The 7,295-nt window shown below is 42.0% G+C and overlaps 1 protein-coding gene across 34 annotated transcripts in view; it reads left to right on the top strand.

Moving 5' to 3' along the window:
• Positions 1 to 464: 464 nt before the first annotated feature.
• The window catches only part of GULP1 (GULP PTB domain containing engulfment adaptor 1), a 309,040-nt gene continuing 302,209 nt past the window's right edge, over positions 465 to 7,295 (top strand). For all 34 annotated transcript variants that reach the window (XM_081579414.1, XM_081579426.1, XM_081579403.1 and 31 more), the window contains exon 1: positions 465 to 606. The gene's annotated coding sequence lies outside the window, so the exon portion shown is untranslated. The remainder of the gene's footprint in view (positions 607 to 7,295) is intronic.

Below are 7,295 nucleotides of genomic sequence, written 5' to 3'. Positions count from 1 at the left end.
CTTCAGCGAGGAGGTTCAAAAGGAAATGCGGCGGAGGGATGAGGAGGGGGTGGGTGGAACTGTGTTTTGGCTTCTGTGCCCACTTAGAACCGGGTTAGGGAAGGCCTAGCCTTCTCCACATTCCTCTTCCCCTTGGGTCCTTCGGGCAGATGCCACAGCACCCAGTGGACCCATGGAGACGAGCATCAGAGACTGAGGAAAGTCAGCGAGCTGGAATACAGGCGTCCCGTTTGGAAGTGTCCAAGGAGACCGCCCCAAGTGCGCCAGCCGCGTCTGGGAGACTTTCCTTCTGGCCGAGAGGGGGAGCCCCGCGTTCCCAGCCGGGAGCGACCCGGAGTCCCGAGCCTTGAGCCCCAGCCGCCAGCCCGCGCCAGTAACGGCTTCAGCCGATTAGGAAGAGGAGGGAGGGGGCCGCGAGCGCGCAGAGGGAGGGGACGTGAGCCGGAGGGTCCCGAGGCCAGCTCGCCGTTGACGTAGAGAAACTTTCCCTCTCGGCCGCGGAAACGGCGCCCCGGCGGTGCCGGAGCGGAGATCGCCCGGCCCCGAGGACGCCGCGGCTCTCCACGCCCCTGCCCGGAGCCTGACCCGACTGTATCCGTCAGAAAGGTACGGAGAGACCGCGGTTTCATCTGAGGGCTTCCCGGGTGGCCGCGCGTCCCGCCAGGTAGCAGGCAGTCTCTTTTAAACTGACGTCCCGAGGGGCGGCGGGCGGTGGTCAGCCGCGGCCGGGCGGCGGGGAAGGGGTAGCGCGGTGCTGCGCGCCGCCGCTGGGCAGGTTGCAAAAATTAGGATGGTGAAAAGCTCAGGGAGTCGTTCGGTAAGAAGGGCGGCTGAGACCTGTTGACGACTGCCGTGGCAGTGCTGCCGGGATGACGGAGAGCCTCCGAGGTCGGGGACACCGCGGTCTCCCGACTCCTGGAGCCCTTTGTGGTAACTTTGGGCCCCGGGGGGCCGGGGCCGGTGGGCAGGAGCTGGCGGGACGCCGGCAGTTCAGAACGGCCGGGAGTGTGCGGACCAGACGGGGCTGAGCAGGCAAGTCCTCGCCGGGTCACCGCAAGGCGACCCAGGAGCGAAACTTCTTCCAGCGTAACCTCCCTTTTGTTGGCTCCGGCAGTGTGGGCATGGGGGCGGGGAGGCGCGAAGCTCCGAGGTCGGGCCGCCGATTCTTTAAAGCCCAGGGCTGGGAGGGCCCAAACTCAGGGGCGGCGCCCACACGGTTACCCTTTGACTGGGTGGGTCAAGTAGTTCCTTTAGGCAGGCTCTACCTTCGAGCGGCGCGCGGCGCTGTGGGTTGATGAGACCCTGGGCTCTCGGTTCGCGCGCCGAGCTCGCTCGCCGGGTTTCACCACTTTGGGGGCTGGCTCACTGCACGCATCGGGACCCAGCACAATCGGTTCTTCCCCGTGTCTCCTGGGGCCGCCGCTCAGAGTTCCCTGTGTGCGGGAGGGAACTCTGGGCAGGCTTGGTTTCTTGGAATGTGTTTACGATGTTGAATGGAACTTGAACAGGAAGCTGGAAGCTGCAGCTGGAACTAGCCTGCCAGGGTAGAGTAAGGGAGACGTAGCTGGTGTTGGGCTTGGCGGGTGCACTTAATACCTTGGGCAAACCCCGAGTAAGTGCGGGATGTCAGTCAAGATATCTCTTGCTGTGTCCTCAGTTTTTCCCAACTGCTCCGGCTTTACTTTCACTGGCAATCAAATTTACATGCGCTGTTACAGTCTGCAAGTTTGACAAGGAGTAATGCAATTAGGAAGGATTTAATAAATTTATTTTGGGACCTGCTTTTTTTTTTTTTTAAATCTTGCGTCAGCACTTGAGAATAAAAGTTTTTGGAGAGTTTCCAGTTGTGACTCCCCTTGTTAATTTCTGGGACGACAAGGAGACCCTGATAGGGATGATTTTGTCTTTGATGCCAAATGGGTGATAAGGTGCTAAAAGGAGGGCAGTAATGAGATAGACTGAATGTGAGGAGGTAGGAAACTCAGACAAGGAGTTGGACGTTTTTCAGATTTGCAAATCGCCCCCTTTTCTGACATTCTTTCCCTCCTTCCCCCATATAAACAAGTAGCCTTGCTAGAAAACCCACCAGTTGGGAGAGTGCAGTCGCTGGCGACTACAAGCCTTGCTGGAAACAGCAGACAGGCCAAGGTACTGCCTCACTGGATAACTAAAAGATCTGCTTGAGCTGTCCAGGAGTGTTTTCCAAGTTTTCACGACTGACAAGGAAAGAAGAGAGGAAGCTGGCGGGCAGCCAAACTAGACTGAGCTCAGTAGCCAGGCATAAAAGGGACTGGGGAAGTTGCAGGGGATAATTGGAAAGGAACTGTTGGTTGTGCTTGAGTTTAAACAAGGGGTTTCTTTTGCAGTGAGAACTTTTAGGTGACTAAGATCAGTCTTCCTGGCCCCCAAAATAAAACAAACTAAGCATAGAGTGCAGTGGGATGTGACAGAGGAGAGTGAAAGAAGTGCTCTAGGAGGAAAGTCTGACCATTGTCCCTATCAATGGTGCGGTGGAATAGCTGGGGACCTGATACTTTTTGTGCTGATCATACTTTGGGGATACCCACATTTTGTTGCTATTTCTCTCCCCAACTTGGACTAGGCTTGCTGCAACTTCAAGCCCTTGACCTTGACCTTCTTTGTTTTCATAGCCAGTAAGAACCGGAGACTTGGGTTTGGAGCAGATGTTTTTCCACCTGAATCAAATGATTCAATTAGGCATTCTCAAATAGCACAGAATTAGGCCATGAAATTGAAGTGGAAAATGGGTCCAAATGTCTTCCTTGTGTTTGTCAAAAGTGATCTCAATAATAGATCTTGCTCTTTCACCTGATGGAGTAGAAGTTGGTGTGATCTCAGTATTTCACACATTGGCCCAATAGGTAAGGCCCTGCTGCTTCCAAGTTCCAGACGAGCTGGGAACTGAAGAATCTTATCTGCAATTAGGACCTTTCTTTTTTGTGTTAAAATTGTTCACGTTTTTCTCTATTTTTTTTTTCCAGGAAGGTAGGTCTACTCTTGTGGGTTTGGGGGGGCTGAACAGTAAAAAATGCTGATATGGTTTGTATTTCCACTGGGTTGGTGAGTTTGAGATTGTGGATATCAGCCTACTCTCTGAGATTGATTTTATGAATCACCCTTGGCAAAGAGTTTTCCCTGTCTATGATTTCAGTTTTTCCACTTGCAAAGTAAAGAAATTTCCTTTACATAGTTAGAAGCTTATAGTGAGCATTAAAGAGATGAAATTATGTTAATAGATTTTTAAGCATAAAGGTAATAGGGCTTCTGTCTTGGTTGATTCAGCTGAGATTTATAGGGATAAATTGGAAAATTTGTATCTAAATTGCACATGTAATAGTGACATATCTGTGTTTAATTTATAAAAAATGCTAGTTTGCATTTTAATCATAGTTTTAGTTTAATCATAAATTTTATTTTTAAAGAATACTGGCTAGATTTCCTTATGGCAAAAGCTGAGTCATTCTCTCAAACAGAAAAGAACAATCAGCAAATTCATTTACATTTTATTTTGGTTTATATTTATACTCAAGGACCAGTTATTTTTTTAAGACCAGCTCAATTTTGCTTTTATGAGAAGTTACCAAACATATTTGCAGAATTTGGCTCCCTTCTTGGAAATAACACTTGAGAGACTGAGATACATTTATGGTGTATAAACAAACTTTCTTTTCCCAATAGCCACAATAGTTTCCTTAAAAAATTAGAGGGTAGATTTAGGAGCCATTCATTAATTGATTCAACCAATATTTGTTGTGTACTTTTTATGTTTGAGGAAACATCAGGCTTGAATTCAAATCCCAGCCCTGAACTTCTCAGCACTGTGATTTGTGAAGGTTATTTTACTTCTTGAACATTTTACCAACATATAATGTATTATCTATATTGCTGTCCATAATGTATGGACTATTAAGCTATTGATACATGTGTAATAATTGTGAGATATTTAATTTTTAGTTTGATATATCAATTAGTAAAGTAAACTACCTGTTTTTATAGTTGAGTGTATTCTTGGATGTGTAAAAACTATTTTCCAGGTGAACAGGTCCTTGTATTAGAGAAATAAAACAGAATAAATTGGGTAAAGTAAAGGATAATATCTATTGGTAAAACACTTAATCATAACTTTTAGTTTTAGACTTAGTGCCCTGCAGTGCTCCTCGCTTCAGTAGTGTCTGACTCTTTCCGACCCTATGGACTGTAGCCTGCCAGGCTCCTCTGTCGGTGGGTTTTTTTCCATAGCAAGAATACTGGAATGGATTGCCATGCCCTCCTCCAGAGGATCTTCCCAACCCAGGGATAGAACATGTTTCTCCTGCGTTGCAGGTGGATTCTTTACAGCTCAGCCACTGAGGAAACTTGTCATTAAAAGTGAATCTGTAAAAAGTGGGAGTATAAGGAAAATTTTAGTTGAATTTATGGTCATATTAACACAACAGATACTTTTCTTGAATAATCACAGAATGAGTGACTGTTCAAGGATGTGATAGGGTAATTTTAATGTAAAATACCCAGTTTTGCTTTTGATTTTAAAGTCTTAAAAATCTTACTCACCATTGCTGAATATTAGATAATTTAAAATTTAAATTCTACTTAGCTCAGTACTTTGTGGTTCATTCTGAAAAACTGAAATTTGTTTTCTATAACCTCTAAAGAACAAAAAATGTTATTTTATTCAAATATAATAATGAATTAAAAAGTTGTTACAGGACCTGACTGCTGTGAGCCCTGGTCTCTAAATGCATTAGGGGCTGGTGGATCTAATAGTATTTGTCTTAATGGATTTAGAGCTCAGGAAACTTAAGCTTGTTCCTATGGGAGCTGAAACATATTCAAATTGAAAGAGGAAAAATAGTATAAATTTTGAGGAGAGAAATTGCTTTGCTTCCAGTGAGGATATGAAATTGAAATCAACCCTTTATTTTTAAAGATAATGGCTCTAAGTCATTATTCCAGAGTTAGGCTTAGAAAACAGTTCTTATACTCTTTTTAGGTTCTGTGATTTGCTAGTTTTGTGTTTGTTTTATTTTAAGGAAATGTTTCCAACCACTCTAATGATACATATAGTGCATGATTGTTTTTTTCTCAGAAGACAGTACGTTGACTCAAATATTGTGCAGGAGGATAAGTGCAAATTTTCTGTTTACTGTTAAAATGGTATAGTTGTGGTAAATTTGGAATAAGTTTCATCATTCAATATTGTATACCTAAGGATAGTTTTGAAAAGATTGCTCTAATTTTCTCTCTTTATATGAATGTGTGAATTTATGTGATTGTGATTACAAATATTAATATAAATTTTTAAAAGAGTTTCAAATAACATTGTATGTATTTTCAGAATGTACCTATGAGATAACATCTAGATAGTAATAGCTGTCTTTATTTCATGTTTGTTTCTTGCTATTAGCCTTATATAAATATACCTACATATAATCCTCATCACATGCCTTCTGAAGAGGAGATTCAGATTGTACACTAGAAACTTCCAAGACTTGGATATCTCTCCTCCATATTTATGCTTATATGGCTATGTATATATGTGTACATAGAATTATAGGCCATATGTATTCTTTGATGTTTCTCTATTTGTGCTAGGTATATTTTGCATAGGAGAAAACAACTTCAACTAATTGATATTTCTGAATTAATTTTATCCATTAATTTAAAATCTTTTCCAGATAAATCTAACTAAAGATACTTGACTTTTTGCCCCAGATTTTAAAGGGGTTTTCAGGCTTTTATTTATACCCATAAAGGTTAAGAAAAATAGTTGGAAAGATCTGGTATCCTCATTCTTGGTTAATGGCTCTGATGGTGACATAATCATTAAAGTCTTTTCTACTTTTCTTTAGAATATAGGCAAACATCCAGTTAACCACTGTCAGAAGGTAAATCCACTTCCTGAAAGATGACTACTACTGCTAAATTTATAAGGTTCTGTGAAGTGAGAATTGTGTGTAAATGTAGTGTTTTCCTTGTATTATATAGCTTTTTCTTTTGATTATCTGATGTTATAGTTGACCTGTTCCCTGAAACTTCAACCTTAAGTCCTCCAAGAATTTCAGGGAACTTTAACTTTGACAGATCTATTAACCAAGAGCAGATTGTAAGATTTGGGTTCGGTCTTTAATACATTCTCTTGTAGAAGTGATGATAGACATTTAAATGACCAAAACACAGCTAGCTGAGAGGTTTGGTAGAAGAAAATATAGAGCACAAGTAACCTACTAAAGGAATCATTCAGGACTGGGTATATAACCTTTTAAAATAGTTATGTAATGTTTCATCAAATGATAACTAAGCTCTATTTCTTACTTTGTATTCGAATGAAGCAATAATGTGTTTAGACAGCATTTTAGCTGAAAAGCAGACAGAACCATCTGTGCTGTGGTAGCAGATCCCCAATTCGGGTAGTTAAAAGTTGATATATCAATATAGTGAAAATGAATATACTACCCAAAGCAATCTATAGATTCAATGCAATCCCTATCAAGCTACCAACGGTATTCTTCAGAGAATTAGAACAAATAATTTCACAATTTGTATGGAGTTACAAAAAACCTCGAATAGCTAAAGCAATCTTGAGAAAGAAGAATGGAACTGGAGGAATCAACCTGCCTGACTTCAGGCTCTACTACAAAGTAATAGTCATCAAGACAGTATGGTACTGGCACAAAGACAGAAACATAGATCAATGGAACAAAATAGAAAGCCCAGAGATAAATCCACACACCTATGGACACCTTATCTTTGACAAAGGAGGCAAGAATATACAATGGAGAAAACATAATCTCTTTAACAAGTGGTGCTTGGAAAACTGGTGAACCACTTGTAAAAGAATGAAACTAGAACACTTTCTAACACCATACACAAAAATAAACGCAAAATGGATTAAAGATCTAAATGTAAGACCAGAAACCATAAAACTCCTAGAGGAAAACATAGGCAAAACACTGTCTGACATAAATCATAGCAGGATTCTCTATGACCCACATCCCAGAGTAATGGAAATAAAAGCAAAAATAAACAAATGGGACCAAATTAAACTTAAAAGCTTTTGCACAATGAAGGAAACTATAAGCAAGGTGAAAAGACAGCCTTCAGAATGGGAGAAAATAATAACAAATGAAGCAACTGACAAAAAATTAATCTCAAAAATATACAAGCAGCTCCTGCAGCTCAATTCAGAAAAACAAGCCACCCAATCAAAAAATGGGCCAAAGAGCTAAACAGACATTTCTCCAAAGAAGACATACAGATGGCTAACAAACCCATGA

The sequence above is a fragment of the Giraffa tippelskirchi genome, chromosome 3, assembly GCF_054371585.1.
Source record: "Giraffa tippelskirchi isolate mGirTip1 chromosome 3, T2T-mGirTip1v1.2.pri, whole genome shotgun sequence".
Taxonomy (NCBI): Eukaryota; Metazoa; Chordata; class Mammalia; order Artiodactyla; family Giraffidae; genus Giraffa; species Giraffa tippelskirchi.
Note: the sequence above shows the minus strand (reverse complement) of the source record. Positions and strands in the feature narration are given on the sequence as shown.